Source organism: Silurus aristotelis, assembly GCF_946808225.1.
Source record: "Silurus aristotelis genome assembly, chromosome: 6".
In the NCBI taxonomy this organism is placed as follows: domain Eukaryota; kingdom Metazoa; phylum Chordata; class Actinopteri; order Siluriformes; family Siluridae; genus Silurus; species Silurus aristotelis.
In genome coordinates this window covers 8,945,823-8,970,467 of record NC_139579.1, presented here as the reverse complement: position 1 = coordinate 8,970,467, position 24,645 = coordinate 8,945,823, and positions in this window count along the sequence as shown.

The following is a 24,645-nucleotide window of genomic DNA, read 5'->3' as shown; positions in this document are numbered from 1 at the left end:
ATGCCCATTGGTGCCTAGACACGGACCCCACATACCTTCTAGCAGGTGAGCGCATTACTTCCAAGAGCTTGTAGACTGATTTTCAGAGTCAGCAGAGAATATCTATTGCCAGATACAATTTTTCTCCACAAGATGTCAGTTAAATAGCCAAAGGTTTTGCAGATTTTCTCTCTGTGACTGCCACTGGTTTTAATTAGTCAAGATTTGAGTTCTCCAGTGAATAATTTCACAGAGCCAAAAAGCTGCAAAGAAAGAAGTAACAAAAAACAAACACAACAAAACTTGGTTAGAAGACCTGTATTGGAAATTAAATGTTTATGATGTGACTTGTGGCAGTTTTATTTTTGGTGTATTAAAAATAATTTTCTAAGTAGAACGGCAGTCAATGATGCAAAATTTGGCAAGAGAAATTATTCGGAAAAAAGACCACAAATGTCATGGCCTTAAACACTGTTAATGGACTTACTGCTTTGACAGAAAAGGTTTATGTTCAATGTATATATCTATATCTATTTGTTCACTATTGAGATGGGTTGGTTTTAAACACTTGGTGCCAATGGTTGCAACAGCCTAATTGAAATAAACTCTTGTCAACAGTCCCATTTGCTAGCTCATCGACACAAACCAGCAAGCATTTCACCTTCGATAGCTCAGTTGGTAGAGCGGAGGACTGTAGAGGTTTGCTAGTAGTCATCCTTAGGTCGCTGGTTCGAATCTGGCTCGAAGGATAGTTTTTTAATTTATTTTAACGTTAGATTATTGCATCTATCCAAAAGGTGAGCCAGATTCGAACGGGGATAAAAGCATTTAACTTCCCTGACCGGGAATCGAACCCGGGCCGCGGCGGTGAGAGCGCCGAATCCTAGCCACTAGACCACCAGGGAGGCGATTAGCAGAGCAATCCTCCAGCGGCTGGTCTTGGTCATTACCACTCCATCTACGCGGTCTGAGGGCAATGACTCTGATGCGCATTGGTGCCTAGACACGGACCCCACATACCTTTTAGCAGGTGAGCGCATTACTTCCAAGAGCTTGTAGACTGATTTTCAGAGTCAGAAGAGAATATCTATTGCCAGATACAATTTTTCTCCACAAGATGTCAGTTAAATAGCCAAAGGTTTTGCAGATTTTCTCTCTGTGACTGCCACTGGTTTTAATTAGTCAAGATTTGAGTTCTCCAGTGAATAATTTCACAGAGCCAAAAAGCTGCAAAGAAAGAAGTAACAAAAAACAAACACAACAAAACTTGGTTAGTAGACCTGTATTGGAAATTAAATGTTTATGATGTGACTTGTGGCAGTTTTATTTTTGGTGTATTCAAAATAATTTTCTAAGTAGAACGGCAGTCAATGATGCAAAATTTGGCAAGAGAAATTATTCGGAAAAAGGACCACAAATGTCATGGCCTTAAACACTGTTAATGGACTTACTGCTTTGACAGAAAAGTTTTATGTTCAATGTATATATCTATATCTATTTGTTCACTATTGAGATGGGTTGGTTTTAAACACTTGGTGCCAATGGTTGCAACAGCCTAATTGAAATAAACTCTTGTCAACAGTCCCATTTGCTAGCTCATCGACACAAACCAGCAAGCATTTCACCTTCGATAGCTCAGTTGGTAGAGCGGAGGACTGTAAAGGTTTGCTAGTAGCCATCCTTAGGTCGCTGGTTCGAATCCGGCTCGAAGGATAGTTTTTAAATTTATTTTAACGTTAGATTATTGCAACTATCCAAAAGGTGAGCCAGATTCGAACGGGGATAAAAGCATTTAACTTCCCTGACCGGGAATCGAACCCGGGCCGCGGCGGTGAGAGCGCCGAATCCTAGCCACTAGACCACCAGGGAGGCGATGAGCAGAGCAATCCTCCAGCGGCTGGTCTTGGTCATTACCACTCCATCTACGCGGTCTGAGGGCAATGACTCTGATGCCCATTGGTGCCTAGACACGGACCCCACATACCTTCTAGCAGGTGAGCGCATTACTTCCAAGAGCTTGTAGACTGATTTTCAGAGTCAGCAGAGAATATCTATGGCCAGATACAATTTTTCTCCACAAGATGTCAGTTAAATAGCCAAAGGTTTTGCAGATTTTCTCTCTGTGACTGCCACTGGTTTTAATTAGTCAAGATTTGAGTTCTCCAGTGAATAATTTCACAGAGCCAAAAAGCTGCAAAGAAAGAAGTAACAAAAAACAAACACAACAAAACTTGGTTAGTAGACCTGTATTGGAAATTAAATGTTTATGATGTGACTTGTGGCAGTTTTATTTTTGGTGTATTTAAAATAATTTTCTAAGTAGAACGGCAGTCAATGATGCAAAATTTTGCAAAAGAAATTATTCGGAAAAAGGACCACAAATGTCATGGCCTTGAACACTGTTAATGGACTTACTGCTTTGACAGAAAAGTTTTATGTTCAATGTATATATCTATATCTATTTGTTCACTATTGAGATGGGTTGGTTTTAAACACTTGGTGCCAATGGTTGCAACAGCCTAATTGAAATAAACTCTTGTCAACAGTCCCATTTGCTAGCTCATCGACACAAACCAGCAAGCATTTCACCTTCGATAGCTCAGTTGGTAGAGCGGAGGACTGTAGAGGTTTGCTAGTAGTCATCCTTAGGTCGCTGGTTCGAATCCGGCTCGAAGGATAGTTTTTTAATTTATTTTAACGTTAGATTATTGCATCTATCCAAAAGGTGAGCCAGATTCGAACGGGGATAAAAGCATTTAACTTCCCTGACCGGGAATCGAACCCGGGCCGCGGCGGTGAGAGCGCCGAATCCTAGCCACTAGACCACCAGGGAGGCGATGAGCAGAGCAATCCTCCAACGGCTGGTCTTGGTCATTACCACTCCATCTACGCGGTCTGAGGGCAATGACTCTGATGCCCATTGGTGCCTAGACACGGACCCCACATACCTTTTAGCAGGTGAGCGCATTACTTCCAAGAGCTTGTAGACTGATTTTCAGAGTCAGCAGAGAATATCTATTGCCAGATACATTTTTTCTCCACAAGATGTCAGTTAAATAGCCAAAGGTTTTGCAGATTTTCTCTCTGTGACTGCCACTGGTTTTAATTAGTCAAGATTTGAGTTCTCCAGTGAATAATTTCACAGAGCCAAAAAGCTGCAAAGAAAGAAGTAACAAAAAACAAACACAACAAAACTTGGTTAGTAGACCTGTATTGGAAATTAAATGTTTATGATGTGACTTGTGGCAGTTTTATTTTTGGTGTATTCAAAATAATTTTCTAAGTAGAACGGCAGTCAATGATGCAAAATTTGGCAAGAGAAATTATTCGGAAAAAGGACCACAAATGTCATGGCCTTAAACACTGTTAATGGACTTACTGCTTTGACAGAAAAGTTTTATGTTCAATGTATATATCTATATCTATTTGTTCACTATTGAGATGGGTTGGTTTTAAACACTTGGTGCCAATGGTTGCAACAGCCTAATTGAAATAAACTCTTGTCAACAGTCCCATTTGCTAGCTCATCGACACAAACCAGCAAGCATTTCACCTTCGATAGCTCAGTTGGTAGAGCGGAGGACTGTAAAGGTTTGCTAGTAGCCATCCTTAGGTCGCTGGTTCGAATCCGGCTCGAAGGATAGTTTTTAAATTTATTTTAACGTTAGATTATTGCAACTATCCAAAAGGTGAGCCAGATTCGAACGGGGATAAAAGCATTTAACTTCCCTGACCGGGAATCGAACCCGGGCCGCGGCGGTGAGAGCGCCGAATCCTAGCCACTAGACCACCAGGGAGGCGATGAGCAGAGCAATCCTCCAGCGGCTGGTCTTGGTCATTACCACTCCATCTACGCGGTCTGAGGGCAATGACTCTGATGCCCATTGGTGCCTAGACACGGACCCCACATACCTTCTAGCAGGTGAGCGCATTACTTCCAAGAGCTTGTAGACTGATTTTCAGAGTCAGCAGAGAATATCTATGGCCAGATACAATTTTTCTCCACAAGATGTCAGTTAAATAGCCAAAGGTTTTGCAGATTTTCTCTCTGTGACTGCCACTGGTTTTAATTAGTCAAGATTTGAGTTCTCCAGTGAATAATTTCACAGAGCCAAAAAGCTGCAAAGAAAGAAGTAACAAAAAACAAACACAACAAAACTTGGTTAGTAGACCTGTATTGGAAATTAAATGTTTATGATGTGACTTGTGGCAGTTTTATTTTTGGTGTATTTAAAATAATTTTCTAAGTAGAACGGCAGTCAATGATGCAAAATTTTGCAAAAGAAATTATTCGGAAAAAGGACCACAAATGTCATGGCCTTGAACACTGTTAATGGACTTACTGCTTTGACAGAAAAGTTTTATGTTCAATGTATATATCTATATCTATTTGTTCACTATTGAGATGGGTTGGTTTTAAACACTTGGTGCCAATGGTTGCAACAGCCTAATTGAAATAAACTCTTGTCAACAGTCCCATTTGCTAGCTCATCGACACAAACCAGCAAGCATTTCACCTTCGATAGCTCAGTTGGTAGAGCGGAGGACTGTAGAGGTTTGCTAGTAGTCATCCTTAGGTCGCTGGCTCGAAGGATAGTTTTTTAATTTATTTTAACGTTAGATTATTGCATCTATCCAAAAGGTGAGCCAGATTCGAACGGGGATAAAAGCATTTAACTTCCCTGACCGGGAATCGAACCCGGGCCGCGGCGGTGAGAGCGCCGAATCCTAGCCACTAGACCACCAGGGAGGCGATGAGCAGAGCAATCCTCCAGCGGCTGGTCTTGGTCATTACCACTCCATCTACGCGGTCTGAGGGCAATGACTCTGATGCCCATTGGTGCCTAGACACGGACCCCACATACCTTCTAGCAGGTGAGCGCATTACTTCCAAGAGCTTGTAGACTGATTTTCAGAGTCAGCAGAGAATATCTATTGCCAGATACAATTTTTCTCCACAAGATGTCAGTTAAATAGCCAAAGGTTTTGCAGATTTTCTCTCTGTGACTGCCACTGGTTTTAATTAGTCAAGATTTGAGTTCTCCAGTGAATAATTTCACAGAGCCAAAAAGCTGCAAAGAAAGAAGTAACAAAAAACAAACACAACAAAACTTGGTTAGTAGACCTGTATTGGAAATTAAATGTTTATGATGTGACTTGTGGCAGTTTTATTTTTGGTGTATTAAAAATAATTTTCTAAGTAGAACGGCAGTCAATGATGCAAAATTTGGCAAGAGAAATTATTCAGAAAAAAGACCACAAATGTCATGGCCTTAAACACTGTTAATGGACTTACTGCTTTGACAGAAAAGTTTTATGTTCAATGTATATATCTATATCTATTTGTTCACTATTGAGATGGGTTGGTTTTAAACACTTGGTGCCAATGGTTGCAACAGCCTAATTGAAATAAACTCTTGTCAACAGTCCCATTTGCTAGCTCATCGACACAAACCAGCAAGCATTTCACCTTCGATAGCTCAGTTGGTAGAGCGGAGGACTGTAGAGGTTTGCTAGTAGTCATCCTTAGGTCGCTGGTTCGAATCTGGCTCGAAGGATAGTTTTTTAATTTATTTTAACGTTAGATTATTGCATCTATCCAAAAGGTGAGCCAGATTCGAACGGGGATAAAAGCATTTAACTTCCCTGACCGCTAATCGAACCCAGGCCGCGGCGGTGAGAGCGCCGAATCCTAGCCACTAGACCACCAGGGAGGCGATGAGCAGAGCAATCCTCCAGCGGCTGGTCTTGGTCATTACCGCTCCATCTACGCGGTCTGAGGGCAATGACTCTGATGCGCATTGGTGCCTAGACACGGACCCCACATACCTTTTAGCAGGTGAGCGCATTACTTCCAAGAGCTTGTAGACTGATTTTCAGAGTCAGCAGAGAATATCTATTGCCAGATACAATTTTTCTCCACAAGATGTCAGTTAAATAGCCAAAGGTTTTGCAGATTTTCTCTCTGTGACTGCCACTGGTTTTAATTAGTCAAGATTTGAGTTCTCCAGTGAATAATTTCACAGAGCCAAAAAGCTGCAAAGAAAGAAGTAACAAAAAACAAACACAACAAAACTTGGTTAGTAGACCTGTATTGGAAATTAAATGTTTATGATGTGACTTGTGGCAGTTTTATTTTTGGTGTATTCAAAATAATTTTCTAAGTAGAACGGCAGTCAATGATGCAAAATTTGGCAAGAGAAATTATTCGGAAAAAGGACCACAAATGTCATGGCCTTAAACACTGTTAATGGACTTACTGCTTTGACAGAAAAGTTTTATGTTCAATGTATATATCTATATCTATTTGTTCACTATTGAGATGGGTTGGTTTTAAACACTTGGTGCCAATGGTTGCAACAGCCTAATTGAAATAAACTCTTGTCAACAGTCCCATTTGCTAGCTCATCGACACAAACCAGAAAGCATTTCACCTTCGATAGCTCAGTTGGTAGAGCGGAGGACTGTAAAGGTTTGCTAGTAGCCATCCTTAGGTCGCTGGTTCGAATCCGGCTCGAAGGATAGTTTTTAAATTTATTTTAACGTTAGATTATTGCATCTATCCAAAAGGTGAGCCAGATTCGAACGGGGATGAAAGCATTTAACTTCCCTGACCGGGAATCGAACCCGGGCTGCGGCGGTGAGAGCGCCGAATCCTAGCCACTAGACCACCAGGGAGGCGATGAGCAGAGAGATCCTCCAGCGGCTGGTCTTGGTCATTACCACTCCATCTACGCGGTCTGAGGGCAATGACTCTGATGCCCATTGGTGCCTAGACACGGACCCCACATACCTTCTAGCAGGTGAGCGCATTACTTCCAAGAGCTTGTAGACTGATTTTCAGAGTCAGCAGAGAATATCTATTGCCAGATACAATTTTTCTCCACAAGATGTCAGTTAAATAGCCAAAGGTTTTGCAGATTTTCTCTCTGTGACTGCCACTGGTTTTAATTAGTCAAGATTTGAGTTCTCCAGTGAATAATTTCACAGAGCCAAAAAGCTGCAAAGAAAGAAGTAACAAAAAACAAACACAACAAAACTTGGTTAGTAGACCTGTATTGGAAATTAAATGTTTATGATGTGACTTGTGGCAGTTTTATTTTTGGTGTATTAAAAATAATTTTCTAAGTAGAACGGCAGTCAATGATGCAAAATTTGGCAGGAGAAATTATTCGGAAAAAAGACCACAAATGTCATGGCCTTAAACACTGTTAATGGACTTACTGCTTTGACAGAAAAGTTTTATGTTCAATGTATATATCTATATCTATTTGTTCACTATTGAGATGGGTTGGTTTTAAACACTTGGTGCCAATGGTTGCAACAGCCTAATTGAAATAAACTCTTGTCAACAGTCCCATTTGCTAGCTCATCGACACAAACCAGCAAGCATTTCACCTTCGATAGCTCAGTTGGTAGAGCGGAGGACTGTAGAGGTTTGCTAGTAGTCATCCTTAGCTCGCTGGTTCGAATCTGGCTCGAAGGATAGTTTTTTAATTTATTTTAACGTTAGATTATTGCATCTATCCAAAAGGTGAGCCAGATTCGAACGGGGATAAAAGCATTTAACTTCCCTGACCGGGAATCGAACCCGGGCCGCGGCGGTGAGAGCGCCGAATCCTAGCCACTAGACCACCAGGGAGGCGATGAGCAGAGCAATCCTCCAGCGGCTGGTCTTGGTCATTACCACTCCATCTACGCGGTCTGAGGGCAATGACTCTGATGCGCATTGGTGCCTAGACACGGACCCCACATACCTTTTAGCAGGTGAGCGCATTACTTCCAAGAGCTTGTAGACTGATTTTCAGAGTCAGCAGAGAATATCTATTGCCAGATACAATTTTTCTCCACAAGATGTCAGTTAAATAGCCAAAGGTTTTGCAGATTTTCTCTCTGTGACTGCCACTGGTTTTAATTAGTCAAGATTTGAGTTCTCCAGTGAATAATTTCACAGAGCCAAAAAGCTGCAAAGAAAGAAGTAACAAAAAACAAACACAACAAAACTTGGTTAGTAGACCTGTATTGGAAATTAAATGTTTATGATGTGACTTGTGGCAGTTTTATTTTTGGTGTATTAAAAATAATTTTCTAAGTAGAACGGCAGTCAATGATGCAAAATTTGGCAAGAGAAATTATTCGGAAAAAGGACCACAAATGTCATGGCCTTAAACACTGTTAATGGACTTACTGCTTTGACAGAAAAGTTTTATGTTCAATGTATATATCTATATCTATTTGTTCACTATTGAGATGGGTTGGTTTTAAACACTTGGTGCCAATGGTTGCAACAGCCTAATTGAAATAAACTCTTGTCAACAGTCCCATTTGCTAGCTCATCGACACAAACCAGCAAGCATTTCACCTTCGATAGCTCAGTTGGTAGAGCGGAGGACTGTAAAGGTTTGCTAGTAGCCATCCTTAGGTCGCTGGTTCGAATCCGGCTCGAAGGATAGTTTTTAAATTTATTTTAACGTTAGATTATTGCATCTATCCAAAAGGTGAGCCAGATTCGAACGGGGATGAAAGCATTTAACTTCCCTGACCGGGAATCGAACCCGGGCCGCGGCGGTGAGAGCGCCGAATCCTAGCCACTAGACCACCAGGGAGGCGATGAGCAGAGCAATCCTCCAGCGGCTGGTCTTGGTCATTACCACTCCATCTACGCGGTCTGAGGGCAATGACTCTGATGCCCATTGGTGCCTAGACACGGACCCCACATACCTTCTAGCAGGTGAGCGCATTACTTCCAAGAGCTTGTAGACTGATTTTCAGAGTCAGCAGAGAATATCTATTGCCAGATACAATTTTTTTCCACAAGATGTCAGTTAAATAGCCAAAGGTTTTGCAGATTTTCTCTCTGTGACTGCCACTGGTTTTAATTAGTCAAGATTTGAGTTCTCCAGTGAATAATTTCACAAAGCCAAAAAGCTGCAAAGAAAGAAGTAACAAAAAACAAACACAACAAAACTTGGTTAGTAGACCTGTATTGGAAATTAAATGTTTATGATGTGACTTGTGGCAGTTTTATTTTTGGTGTATTAAAAATAATTTTCTAAGTAGAACGGCAGTCAATGATGCAAAATTTGGCAAGAGAAATTATTCGGAAAAAGGACCACAAATGTCATGGCCTTAAACACTGTTAATGGACTTACTGCTTTGACAGAAAAGTTTTATGTTCAATGTATATATCTATATCTATTTGTTCACTATTGAGATGGGTTGGTTTTAAACACTTGGTGCCAATGGTTGCAACAGCCTAATTGAAATAAACTCTTGTCAACAGTCCCATTTGCTAGCTCATCGACACAAACCAGCAAGCATTTCACCTTTGATAGCTCAGTTGGTAGAGCGGAGGACTGTAAAGGTTTGCTAGTAGCCATCCTTAGGTCGCTGGTTCGAATCCGGCTCGAAGGATAGTTTTTAAATTTATTTTAACGTTAGATTATTGCATCTATCCAAAAGGTGAGCCAGATTCGAACGGGGATGAAAGCATTTAACTTCCCTGACCGGGAATCGAACCCGGGCCGCGGCGGTGAGAGCGCCGAATCCTAGCCACTAGACCACCAGGGAGGCGATGAGCAGAGCAATCCTCCAGCGGCTGGTCTTGGTCATTACCACTCCATCTACGCGGTCTGAGGGCAATGACTCTGATGCCCATTGGTGCCTAGACACGGACCCCACATACCTTCTAGCAGGTGAGCGCATTACTTCCAAGAGCTTGTAGACTGATTTTCAGAGTCAGCAGAGAATATCTATTGCCAGATACAATTTTTCTCCACAAGATGTCAGTTAAATAGCCAAAGGTTTTGCAGATTTTCTCTCTGTGACTGCCACTGGTTTTAATTAGTCAAGATTTGAGTTCTCCAGTGAATAATTTCACAGAGCCAAAAAGCTGCAAAGAAAGAAGTAACAAAAAACAAACACAACAAAACTTGGTTAGTAGACCTGTATTGGAAATTAAATGTTTATGATGTGACTTGTGGCAGTTTTATTTTTGGTGTATTAAAAATAATTTTCTAAGTAGAACGGCAGTCAATGATGCAAAATTTGGCAAGAGAAATTATTCGGAAAAAAGACCACAAATGTCATGGCCTTAAACACTGTTAATGGACTTACTGCTTTGACAGAAAAGTTTTATGTTCAATGTATATATCTATATCTATTTGTTCACTATTGAGATGGGTTGGTTTTAAACACTTGGTGCCAATGGTTGCAACAGCCTAATTGAAATAAACTCTTGTCAACAGTCCCATTTGCTAGCTCATCGACACAAACCAGCAAGCATTTCACCTTCGATAGCTCAGTTGGTAGAGCGGAGGACTGTAGAGGTTTGCTAGTAGTCATCCTTAGCTCGCTGGTTCGAATCTGGCTCGAAGGATAGTTTTTTAATTTATTTTAACGTTAGATTATTGCATCTATCCAAAAGGTGAGCCAGATTCGAACGGGGATAAAAGCATTTAACTTCCCTGACCGGGAATCGAACCCGGGCCGCGGCGGTGAGAGCGCCGAATCCTAGCCACTAGACCACCAGGGAGGCGATGAGCAGAGCAATCCTCCAGCGGCTGGTCTTGGTCATTACCACTCCATCTACGCGGTCTGAGGGCAATGACTCTGATGCCCATTGGTGCCTAGACACGGACCCCACATACCTTTTAGCAGGTGAGCGCATTACTTCCAAGAGCTTGTAGACTGATTTTCAGAGTCAGCAGAGAATATCTATTGCCAGATACAATTTTTCTCCACAAGATGTCAGTTAAATAGCCAAAGGTTTTGCAGATTTTCTCTCTGTGACTGCCACTGGTTTTAATTAGTCAAGATTTGAGTTCTCCAGTGAATAATTTCACAGAGCCAAAAAGCTGCAAAGAAAGAAGTAACAAAAAACAAACACAACAAAACTTGGTTAGTAGACCTGTATTGGAAATTAAATGTTTATGATGTGACTTGTGGCAGTTTTATTTTTGGTGTATTAAAAATAATTTTCTAAGTAGAACGGCAGTCAATGATGCAAAATTTGGCAAGAGAAATTATTCGGAAAAAGGACCACAAATGTCATGGCCTTAAACACTGTTAATGGAATTACTGCTTTGACAGAAAAGTTTTATGTTCAATGTATATATCTATATCTATTTGTTCACTATTGAGATGGGTTGGTTTTAAACACTTGGTGCCAATGGTTGCAACAGCCTAATTGAAATAAACTCTTGTCAACAGTCCCATTTGCTAGCTCATCGACACAAACCAGCAAGCATTTCACCTTCGATAGCTCAGTTGGTAGAGCGGAGGACTGTAAAGGTTTGCTAGTAGCCATCCTTAGGTCGCTGGTTCGAATCCGGCTCGAAGGATAGTTTTTAAATTTATTTTAACGTTAGATTATTGCATCTATCCAAAAGGTGAGCCAGATTCGAACGGGGATGAAAGCATTTAACTTCCCTGACCGGGAATCGAACCCGGGCCGCGGCGGTGAGAGCGCCGAATCCTAGCCACTAGACCACCAGGGTGGCGATGAGCAGAGCAATCCTCCAGCGGCTGGTCTTGGTCATTACCACTCCATCTACGCGGTCTGAGGGCAATGACTCTGATGCCCATTGGTGCCTAGACACGGACCCCACATACCTTCTAGCAGGTGAGCGCATTACTTCCAAGAGCTTGTAGACTGATTTTCAGAGTCAGCAGAGAATATCTATTGCCAGATACAATTTTTTTCCACAAGATGTCAGTTAAATAGCCAAAGGTTTTGCAGATTTTCTCTCTGTGACTGCCACTGGTTTTAATTAGTCAAGATTTGAGTTCTCCAGTGAATAATTTCACAAAGCCAAAAAGCTGCAAAGAAAGAAGTAACAAAAAACAAACACAACAAAACTTGGTTAGTAGACCTGTATTGGAAATTAAATGTTTATGATGTGACTTGTGGCAGTTTTATTTTTGGTGTATTAAAAATAATTTTCTAAGTAGAACGGCAGTCAATGATGCAAAATTTGGCAAGAGAAATTATTCGGAAAAAAGACCACAAATGTCATGGCCTTAAACACTGTTAATGGACTTACTGCTTTGACAGAAAAGTTTTATGTTCAATGTATATATCTATATCTATTTGTTCACTATTGAGATGGGTTGGTTTTAAACACTTGGTGCCAATGGTTGCAACAGCCTAATTGAAATAAACTCTTGTCAACAGTCCCATTTGCTAGCTCATCGACACAAACCAGCAAGCATTTCACCTTCGATAGCTCAGTTGGTAGAGCGGAGGACTGTAAAGGTTTGCTAGTAGCCATCCTTAGGTCGCTGGTTCGAATCCGGCTCGAAGGATAGTTTTTAAATGTATTTTAACGTTAGATTATTGCATCTATCCAAAAGGTGAGCCAGATTCGAATGGGGATGAAAGCATTTAACTTCCCTGACCGGGAATCGAACCCGGGCCGCGGCGGTGAGAGCGCCGAATCCTAGCCACTAGACCACCAGGGAGGCGATGAGCAGAGCAATCCTCCAGCGGCTGGTCTTGGTCATTACCACTCCATCTACGCGGTCTGAGGGCAATGACTCTGATGCCCATTGGTGCCTAGACACGGACCCCACATACCTTCTAGCAGGTGAGCGCATTACTTCCAAGAGCTTGTAGACTGATTTTCAGAGTCAGCAGAGAATATCTATTGCCAGATACAATTTTTTTCCACAAGATGTCAGTTAAATAGCCAAAGGTTTTGCAGATTTTCTCTCTGTGACTGCCACTGGTTTTAATTAGTCAAGATTTGAGTTCTCCAGTGAATAATTTCACAGAGCCAAAAAGCTGCAAAGAAAGAAGTAACAAAAAACAAACACAACAAAACTTGGTTAGTAGACCTGTATTGGAAATTAAATGTTTATGATGTGACTTGTGGCAGTTTTATTTTTGGTGTATTTAAAATAATTTTCTAAGTAGAACGGCAGTCAATGATGCAAAATTTGGCAAGAGAAATTATTCGGAAAAAGGACCACAAATGTCATGGCCTTAAACACTGTTAATGGACTTACTGCTTTGACAGAAAAGTTTTATGTTCAATGTATATATCTATATCTATTTGTTCACTATTGAGATGGGTTGGTTTTAAACACTTGGTGCCAATGGTTGCAACAGCCTAATTGAAATAAACTCTTGTCAACAGTCCCATTTGCTAGCTCATCGACACAAACCAGAAAGCATTTCACCTTCGATAGCTCAGTTGGTAGAGCGGAGGACTGTAAAGGTTTGCTAGTAGCCATCCTTAGGTCGCTGGTTCGAATCCGGCTCGAAGGATAGTTTTTAAATTTATTTTAACGTTAGATTATTGCATCTATCCAAAAGGTGAGCCAGATTCGAACGGGGATGAAAGCATTTAACTTCCCTGACCGGGAATCGAACCCGGGCTGCGGCGGTGAGAGCGCCGAATCCTAGCCACTAGACCACCAGGGAGGCGATGAGCAGAGAGATCCTCCAGCGGCTGGTCTTGGTCATTACCACTCCATCTACGCGGTCTGAGGGCAATGACTCTGATGCCCATTGGTGCCTAGACACGGACCCCACATACCTTCTAGCAGGTGAGCGCATTACTTCCAAGAGCTTGTAGACTGATTTTCAGAGTCAGCAGAGAATATCTATTGCCAGATACAATTTTTCTCCACAAGATGTCAGTTAAATAGCCAAAGGTTTTGCAGATTTTCTCTCTGTGACTGCCACTGGTTTTAATTAGTCAAGATTTGAGTTCTCCAGTGAATAATTTCACAGAGCCAAAAAGCTGCAAAGAAAGAAGTAACAAAAAACAAACACAACAAAACTTGGTTAGTAGACCTGTATTGGAAATTAAATGTTTATGATGTGACTTGTGGCAGTTTTATTTTTGGTGTATTAAAAATAATTTTCTAAGTAGAACGGCAGTCAATGATGCAAAATTTGGCAGGAGAAATTATTCGGAAAAAAGACCACAAATGTCATGGCCTTAAACACTGTTAATGGACTTACTGCTTTGACAGAAAAGTTTTATGTTCAATGTATATATCTATATCTATTTGTTCACTATTGAGATGGGTTGGTTTTAAACACTTGGTGCCAATGGTTGCAACAGCCTAATTGAAATAAACTCTTGTCAACAGTCCCATTTGCTAGCTCATCGACACAAACCAGCAAGCATTTCACCTTCGATAGCTCAGTTGGTAGAGCGGAGGACTGTAGAGGTTTGCTAGTAGTCATCCTTAGCTCGCTGGTTCGAATCTGGCTCGAAGGATAGTTTTTTAATTTATTTTAACGTTAGATTATTGCATCTATCCAAAAGGTGAGCCAGATTCGAACGGGGATAAAAGCATTTAACTTCCCTGACCGGGAATCGAACCCGGGCCGCGGCTGTGAGAGCGCCGAATCCTAGCCACTAGACCACCAGGGAGGCGATGAGCAGAGCAATCCTCCAGCGGCTGGTCTTGGTCATTACCACTCCATCTACGCGGTCTGAGGGCAATGACTCTGATGCCCATTGGTGCCTAGACACGGACCCCACATACCTTTTAGCAGGTGAGCGCATTACTTCCAAGAGCTTGTAGACTGATTTTCAGAGTCAGCAGAGAATATCTATTGCCAGATACAATTTTTCTCCACAAGATGTCAGTTAAATAGCCAAAGGTTTTGCAGATTTTCTCTCTGTGACTGCCACTGGTTTTAATTAGTCAAGATTTGAGTTCTCCAGTGAATAATTTCACAGAGCCAAAAAGCTGCAAAGAAAGAAGTAACAAAAAACAAACACAACAAAACTTGGTTAGTAGACCTGTATTGGAAATTAAATGTTTATGATGTGACTTGTGGCAGTTTTATTTTTGGTGTATTAAAAATAATTTTCTAAGTAGAACGGCAGTCAATGATGCAAAATTTGGCAAGAGAAATTATTCGGAAAAAGGACCACAAATGTCATGGCCTTAAACACTGTTAATGGACTTACTGCTTTGACAGAAAAGTTTTATGTTCAATGTATATATCTATATCTATTTGTTCACTATTGAGATGGGTTGGTTTTAAACACTTGGTGCCAATGGTTGCAACAGCCTAATTGAAATAAACTCTTGTCAACAGTCCCATTTGCTAGCTCATCGACACAAACCAGCAAGCATTTCACCTTCGATAGCTCAGTTGGTAGAGCGGAGGACTGTAAAGGTTTGCTAGTAGCCATCCTTAGGTCGCTGGTTCGAATCCGGCTCGAAGGATAGTTTTTAAATTTATTTTAACGTTAGATTATTGCATCTATCCAAAAGGTGAGCCAGATTCGAACGGGGATGAAAGCATTTAACTTCCCTGACCGGGAATCGAACCCGGGCCGCGGCGGTGAGAGCGCCGAATCCTAGCCACTAGACCACCAGGGAGGCGATGAGCAGAGCAATCCTCCAGCGGCTGGTCTTGGTCATTACCACTCCATCTACGCGGTCTGAGGGCAATGACTCTGATGCCCATTGGTGCCTAGACACGGACCCCACATACCTTCTAGCAGGTGAGCGCATTACTTCCAAGAGCTTGTAGACTGATTTTCAGAGTCAGCAGAGAATATCTATTGCCAGATACAATTTTTCTCCACAAGATGTCAGTTAAATAGCCAAAGGTTTTGCAGATTTTCTCTCTGTGACTGCCACTGGTTTTAATTAGTCAAGATTTGAGTTCTCCAGTGAATAATTTCACAGAGCCAAAAAGCTGCAAAGAAAGAAGTAACAAAAAACAAACACAACAAAACTTGGTTAGTAGACCTGTATTGGAAATTAAATGTTTATGATGTGACTTGTGGCAGTTTTATTTTTGGTGTATTAAAAATAATTTTCTAAGTAGAACGGCAGTCAATGATGCAAAATTTGGCAAGAGAAATTATTCGGAAAAAAGACCACAAATGTCATGGCCTTAAACACTGTTAATGGACTTACTGCTTTGACAGAAAAGTTTTATGTTCAATGTATATATCTATATCTATTTGTTCACTATTGAGATGGGTTGGTTTTAAACACTTGGTGCCAATGGTTGCAACAGCCTAATTGAAATAAACTCTTGTCAACAGTCCCATTTGCTAGCTCATCGACACAAACCAGCAAGCATTTCACCTTCGATAGCTCAGTTGGTAGAGCGGAGGACTGTAAAGGTTTGCTAGTAGCCATCCTTAGGTCGCTGGTTCGAATCCGGCTCGAAGGATAGTTTTTAAATGTATTTTAACGTTAGATTATTGCATCTATCCAAAAGGTGAGCCAGATTCGAATGGGGATGAAAGCATTTAACTTCCCTGACCGGGAATCGAACCCAGGCCGCGGCGGTGAGAGCGCCGAATCCTAGCCACTAGACCACCAGGGAGGCGATGAGCAGAGCAATCCTCCAGCGGCTGGTCTTGGTCATTACCACTCCATCTACGCGGTCTGAGGGCAATGACTCTGATGCCCATTGGTGCCTAGACACGGACCCCACATACCTTCTAGCAGGTGAGCGCATTACTTCCAAGAGCTTGTAGACTGATTTTCAGAGTCAGCAGAGAATATCTATTGCCAGATACAATTTTTTTCCACAAGATGTCAGTTAAATAGCCAAAGGTTTTGCAGATTTTCTCTCTGTGACTTCCACTGGTTTTAATTAGTCAAGATTTGAGTTCTTCAGTGAATAATTTCACAGAGCCAAAAAGCTGCAAAGAAAGAAGTAACAAAAAACAAACACAACAAAACTTGGTTAGTAGACCTGTATTGGAAATTAAATGTTTATGATGTGACTTGTGGCAGTTTTATTTTTGGTGTATTTAAAATAATTTTCTAAGTAGAACGGCAGTCAATGATGCAAAATTTTGCAAAAGAAATTATTCGGAAAAAGGACCACAAATGTCATGGCCTTGAACACTGTTAATGGACTTACTGCTTTGACAGAAAAGTTTTATGTTCAATGTATATATCTATATCTATTTGTTCACTATTGAGATGGGTTGGTTTTAAACACTTGGTGCCAATGGTTGCAACAGCCTAATTGAAATAAACTCTTGTCAACAGTCCCATTTGCTAGCTCATCGACACAAACCAGCAAGCATTTCACCTTCGATAGCTCAGTTGGTAGAGCGGAGGACTGTAGAGGTTTGCTAGTAGTCATCCTTAGGTCGCTGGTTCGAATCCGGCTCGAAGGATAGTTTTTAAATTTATTTTAACGTTAGATTATTGCATCTATCCAAAAGGTGAGCCAGATTCGAACGGGGATAAAAGCATTTAACTTCCCTGACCGGGAATCGAACCCGGGCCGCGGCGGTGAGAGCGCCGAATCCTAGCCACTAGACCACCAGGGAGGCGATGAGCAGAGCAATCCTTCAGCGGCTGGTCTTGGTCATTACCACTCCATCTACGCGGTCTGAGGGCAATGACTCTGATGCCCATTGGTGCCTAGACACGGACCCCACAAACCTTTTAGCAGGTGAGCGCATTACTTCCAAGAGCTTGTAGACTGATTTTCAGAGTCAGCAGAGAATATCTATTGCCAGATACATTTTTTCTCCACAAGATGTCAGTTAAATAGCCAAAGGTTTTGCAGATTTTCTCTCTGTGACTGCCACTGGTTTTAATTAGTCAAGATTTGAGTTCTCCAGTGAATAATTTCACAGAGCCAAAAAGCTGCAAAGAAAGAAGTAACAAAAAACAAACACAACAAAACTTGGTTAGTAGACCTGTATTGGAAATTAAATGTTTATGATGTGACTTGTGGCAGTTTTATTTTTGGTGTATTTAAAATAATTTTCTAAGTAGAACGGCAGTCAATGATGCAAAATTTGGCAAGAGAAATTATTCGGAAAAAGGACCACAAATGTCATGGCCTTGAACACTGTTAATGGACTTACTGCTTTGACAGAAAAGTTTTATGTTCAATGTATATATCTATATCTATTTGTTCACTATTGATATGGGTTGGTTTTAAACACTTGGTGCCAATGGTTGCAACAGCCTAATTGAAATAAACTCTTGTCAACAGTCCCATTTGCTAGCTCATCGACACAAACCAGCAAGCATTTCACCTTCGATAGCTCAGTTGGTAGAGCGGAGGACTGTAAAGGTTTGCTAGTAGCCATCCTTAGGTCGCTGGTTCGAATCCGGCTCGAAGGATAGTTTTTAAATTTATTTTAACGTTAGATTATTGCATCTATCCAAAAGGTGCGCCAGATTCGAACGGGGATGAAAGCATTTAACTTCCCTGACCGGGAATCGAACCCGGGCCGCGGCGGTGAGAGCGCCGAATCCTAGCCACTAGACCACCAGGGAGGCGATGAGCAGAGCAATCCTCCAGCGGCTGGTCTTGGTCATTACCACTCCATCTACGCGGTCTGAGGGCAATGACTCTGATGCCCATTGGTGCCTAGACACGGACCCCACATACCTTCTAGCAGGTGAGCGCATTACTTCCAAGAGCTTGTAGACTGATTTTCAGAGTCAGCAGAGAATATCTATGGCCAGATACAATTTTTCTCCACAAGATGTCAGTTAAATAGCCAAAGGTTTTGCAGATTTTCTCTCTGTGACTGCCACTGGTTTTAATTAGTCAAGATTTGAGTTCTCCAGTGAATAATTTCACAGAGCCAAAAAGCTGCAAAGAAAGAAGTAACAAAAAACAAACACAACAAAACTTGGTTAGTAGACCTGTATTGGAAATTAAATGTTTATGATGTGACTTGTGGCAGTTTTATTTTTGGTGTATTAAAAATAATTTTCTAAGTAGAACGGCAGTCAATGATGCAAAATTTGGCAAGAGAAATTATTCGGAAAAAGGACCACAAATGTCATGGCCTTAAACACTGTTAATGGACTTACTGCTTTGACAGAAAAGTTTTATGTTCAATGTATATATCTATATCTATTTGTTCACTATTGAGATGGGTTGGTTTTAAACACTTGGTGCCAATGGTTGCAACAGCCTAATTGAAATAAACTCTTGTCAACAGTCCCATTTGCTAGCTCATCGACACAAACCAGCAAGCATTTCACCTTCGATAGCTCAGTTGGTAGAGCGGAGGACTGTAAAGGTTTGCTAGTAGCCATCCTTAGGTCGCTGGTTCGAATCCGGCTCGAAGGATAGTTTTTAAATTTATTTTAACGTTACATTATTGCATCTATCCAAAAGGTGAGCCAGATTCGAACGGGGATGAAAGCATTTAACTTCCCTGACCGGGAATCGAACCCGGGCCGCGGCGGTGAGAGCGCCGAATCCTAGCCACTAGACCACCAGGGAGGCGATGAGCAGAGCAATCCTCCAGCGGCTGGTCTTGGTCATTACCACTCCATCTACGCGGTCTGAGGGCAATGATTCTGATGCCCATTGGTGCCTAGACACGGACCCCACATACCTTCTAGCAGGTGAGCGCATTACTTCCAAGAGCTTGTAGACTGATTTTCAGAGTCAGCAGAGAATATCTATTGCCAGATACAATTTTTCTCCACAAGATGTCAGTTAAATAGCCAAAGGTTTTGCAGATTTTCTCTCTGTGACTGCCACTGGTTTTAATTAGTCAAGATTTGAGTTCTCCAGTGAATAATTTCACAGAGCCAAAAAGCTGCAAAGAAAGAAGTAACAAAAAACAAACACAACAAAACTTGGTTAGTAGACCTGTATTGGAAATTAAATGTTTATGATGTGACTTGTGGCAGTTTTATTTTTGGTGTATTTAAAATAATTTTCTAAGTAGACCGGCAGTCAATGAAGCAAAATTTGGCAAGAGAAATTATTCGGAAAAAAGACCACAAATGTCATGGCCTTAAACACTGTTAATGGACTTACTGCTTTGACAGAAAAGTTTTATGTTCAATGTATATATCTATGTCTATTTGTTCACTATTGAGATGGGTTGGTTTTAAACACTTGGTGCCAATGGTTGCAATAGCCTAATTGAAATAAACTCTTGTCAACAGTCCCATTTGCTAGCTCATCGACACAAACCAGCAAGCATTTCACCTTCGATAGCTCAGTTGGTAGAGCGGAGGACTGTAGAGGTTTGCTAGTAGCCATCCTTAGGTATCTGGCTCGAAGGATAGTTTTTAAATTTATTTTAACGTTAGATTATTGCAACTATCCAAAAGGTGAGCCAGATTCGAACGGGGATAAAAGCATTTAACTTCCCTGACCGGGAATCGAACCCGGGCCGCGGCGGTGAGAGCGCCGAATCCTAGCCACTAGACCACCAGGGAGGCGATGAGCAGAGCAATCCTCCAGCGGCTGATCTTGGTCATTACCACTCCATCTACGCGGTCTGAGGGCAATGACTCTGATGCCCATTGGTGCCTAGACACGGACCCCACATACCTTCTAGCAGGTGAGCGCATTACTTCCAAGAGCTTGTAGACTGATTTTCAGAGTCAGCAGAGAATATCTATGGCCAGATACAATTTTTCTCCACAAGATGTCAGTTAAATAGCCAAAGGTTTTGCAGATTTTCTCTCTGTGACTGCCACTGGTTTTAATTAGTCAAGATTTGAGTTCTCCAGTGAATAATTTCACAGAGCCAAAAAGCTGCAAAGAAAGAAGTAACAAAAAACAAACACAACAAAACTTGGTTAGTAGACCTGTATTTGAAATTAAATGTTTATGATGTGACTTGTGGCAGTTTTATTTTTGGTGTATTTAAAATAATTTTCTAAGTAGAACGGCAGTCAATGATGCAAAATTTTGCAAAAGAAATTATTCTGAAAAAGGACCACAAATGTCATGGCCTTGAACACTGTTAATGGACTTACTGCTTTGACAGAAAAGTTTTATGTTCAATGTATATATCTATATCTATTTGTTCACTATTGAGATGGGTTGGTTTTAAACACTTGGTGCCAATGGTTGCAACAGCCTAATTGAAATAAACTCTTGTCAACAGTCCCATTTGCTAGCTCATCGACACAAACCAGCAAGCATTTCACCTTCGATAGCTCAGTTGGTAGAGCGGAGGACTGTAGAGGTTTGCTAGTAGTCATCCTTAGGTCGCTGGTTCGAATCTGGCTCGAAGGATAGTTTTTTAATTTATTTTAACGTTAGATTATTGCATCTATCCAAAAGGTGAGCCAGATTCGAACGGGGATAAAAGCATTTAACTTCCCTGACCGGGAATCGAACCCGGGCCGCGGCGGTGAGAGCGCCGAATCCTAGCCACTAGACCACCAGGGAGGCGATGAGCAGAGCAATCCTCCAGCGGCTGGTCTTGGTCATTACCACTCCATCTACGCGGTCTGAGGGCAATGACTCTGATGCGCATTGGTGCCTAGACACGGACCCCACATACCTTTTAGCAGGTGAGCGCATTACTTCCAAGAGCTTGTAGACTGATTTTCAGAGTCAGCAGAGAATATCTATTGCCAGATACAATTTTTCTCCACAAGATGTCAGTTAAATAGCCAAAGGTTTTGCAGATTTTCTCTCTGTGACTGCCACTGGTTTTAATTAGTCAAGATTTGAGTTCTCCAGTGAATAATTTCACAGAGCCAAAAAGCTGCAAAGAAAGAAGTAACAAAAAACAAACACAACAAAACTTGGTTAGTAGACCTGTATTGGAAATTAAATGTTTATGATGTGACTTGTGGCAGTTTTATTTTTGGTGTATTAAAAATAATTTTCTAAGTAGAACGGCAGTCAATGATGCAAAATTTGGCAAGAGAAATTATTCGGAAAAAGGACCACAAATGTCATGGCCTTAAACACTGTTAATGGACTTACTGCTTTGACAGAAAAGTTTTATGTTCAATGTATATATCTATATCTATTTGTTCACTATTGAGATGGGTTGGTTTTAAACACTTGGTGCCAATGGTTGCAACAGCCTAATTGAAATAAACTCTTGTCAACAGTCCCATTTGCTAGCTCATCGACACAAACCAGCAAGCATTTCACCTTCGATAGCTCAGTTGGTAGAGCGGAGGACTGTAAAGGTTTGCTAGTAGCCATCCTTAGGTCGCTGGTTCGAATCCGGCTCGAAGGATAGTTTTTAAATTTATTTTAACGTTAGATTATTGCATCTATCCAAAAGGTGAGCCAGATTCGAATGGGGATGAAAGCATTTAACTTCCCTGACCGGGAATCGAACCCAGGCCGCGGCGGTGAGAGCGCCGAATCCTAGCCACTAGACCACCAGGGAGGCGATGAGCAGAGCAATCCTCCAGCGGCTGGTCTTGGTCATTACCACTCCATCTACGCGGTCTGAGGGCAATGACTCTGATGCCCATTGGTGCCTAGACACGGACCCCACATACCTTCTAGCAGGTGAGCGCATTACTTCCAAGAGCTTGTAGACTGATTTTCAGAGTCAGCAGAGAATATCTATTGCCAGATACAATTTTTTTCCACAAGATGTCAGTTAAATAGCCAAAGGTTTTGCAGATTTTCTCTCTGTGACTTCCACTGGTTTTAATTAGTCAAGATTTGAGTTCTTCAGTGAATAATTTCACAGAGCCAAAAAGCTGCAAAGAAAGAAGTAACAAAAAACAAACACAACAAAACTTGGTTAGTAGACCTGTATTGGAAATTAAATGTTTATGATGTGACTTGTGGCAGTTTTATTTTTGGTGTATTTAAAATAATTTTCTAAATAGAACGGCAGTCAATGATGCAAAATTTGGCAAGAGAAATTATTCGGAAAAAGGACCACAAATGTAATGGCCTTAAACACTGTTAATGGACTTACTGCTTTGACAGAAAAGTTTTATGTTCAATATATATATCTATATCTATTTGTTCACTATTGAGATGGGTTGGTTTTAAACACTTGGTGCCAATGGTTGCAACAGCCTAATTGAAATAAACTCTTGTCAACAGTCCCATTTGCTAGCTCATCGACACAAACCAGCAAGCATTTCACCTTCGATAGCGCAGTTGGTAGAGCGGAGGACTGTAAAGGTTTGCTAGTAGCCATCCTTAGGTCGCTGGTTCGAATCCGGCTCGAAGGATAGTTTTTAAATTTATTTTAACGTTAGATTATTGCATCTATCCAAAAGGTGAGCCAGATTCGAACGGGGATGAAAGCATTTTACCTTCCCTGACCGGGAATCGAACCCGGGCCGCGGCGGTGAGAGCGCCGAATCCTAGCCACTAGACCACCAGGGAGGCGATGAGCAGAGCAATCCTCCAGCGGCTGGTCTTGGTCATTACCACTCCATCTACGCGGTCTGAGGGCAATGACTCTGATGCCCATTGGTGCCTAGACACGGACCCCACATACCTTCTAGCAGGTGAGCGCATTACTTCCAAGAGCTTGTAGACTGATTTTCAGAGTCAGCAGAGAATATCTATGGCCAGATACAATTTTTCTCCACAAGATGTCAGTTAAATAGCCAAAGGTTTTGCAGATTTTCTCTCTGTGACTGCCACTGGTTTTAATTAGTCAAGATTTGAGTTCTCCAGTGAATAATTTCACAGAGCCAAAAAGCTGCAAAGAAAGAAGTAACAAAAAACAAACACAACAAAACTTGGTTAGTAGACCTGTATTGGAAATTAAATGTTTATGATGTGACATGTGGCAGTTTTATTTTTGGTGTATTAAAAATAATTTTCTAAGTAGAGCGGCAGTCAATGATGCAAAATTTGGCAAATAAATTATTCGGAAAAAGGACCACAAATGTCATGGCCTTAAACACTGTTAATGGACTTACTGCTTTGACAGAAAAGTTTTATGTTCAATGTATATATCTATATCTATTTGTTCACTATTGAGATGGGTTGGTTTTAAACACTTGGTGCCAATGGTTGCAACAGCCTAATTGAAATAAACTCTTGTCAACAGTCCCATTTGCTAGCTCATCGACACAAACCAGCAAGCATTTCACCTTCGATAGCTCAGTTGGTAGAGCGGAGGACTGTAAAGGTTTGCTAGTAGCCATCCTTAGGTCGCTGGTTCGAATCCGGCTCGAAGGATAGTTTTTAAATTTATTTTAACGTTAGATTATTGCATCTATCCAAAAGGTGAGCCAGATTCGAACGGGGATGAAAGCATTTAACTTCCCTGACCGGGAATCGAACCCGGGCCGCGGCGGTGAGAGCGCCGAATCCTAGCCACTAGACCACCAGGGAGGCGATGAGCAGAGCAATCCTCCAGCGGCTGGTCTTGGTCATTACCACTCCATCTACGCGGTCTGAGGGCAATGACTCTGATGTCCATTGGTGCCTAGACACGGACCCCACATACCTTCTAGCAGGTGAGCGCATTACTTCCAAGAGCTTGTAGACTGATTTTCAGAGTCAGCAGAGAATATCTATTGCCAGATACAATTTTTCTCCACAAGATGTCAGTTAAATAGCCAAAGGTTTTGCAGATTTTCTCTCTGTGACTGCCACTGGTTTTAATTAGTCAAGATTTGAGTTCTCCAGTGAATAATTTCACAGAGCCAAAAAGCTGCAAAGAAAGAAGTAACAAAAAACAAACACAACAAAACTTGGTTAGTAGACCTGTATTGGAAATTAAATGTTTATGATGTGACTTGTGGCAGTTTTATTTTTGGTGTATTTAAAATAATTTTCTAAGTAGAACGGCAGTCAATGATGCAAAATTTTGCAAAAGAAATTATTCGGAAAAAGGACCACAAATGTCATGGCCTTGAACACTGTTAATGGACTTACTGCTTTGACAGAAAAGTTTTATGTTCAATGTATATATCTATATCTATTTGTTCACTATTGAGATGGGTTGGTTTTAAACACTTGGTGCCAATGGTTGCAAC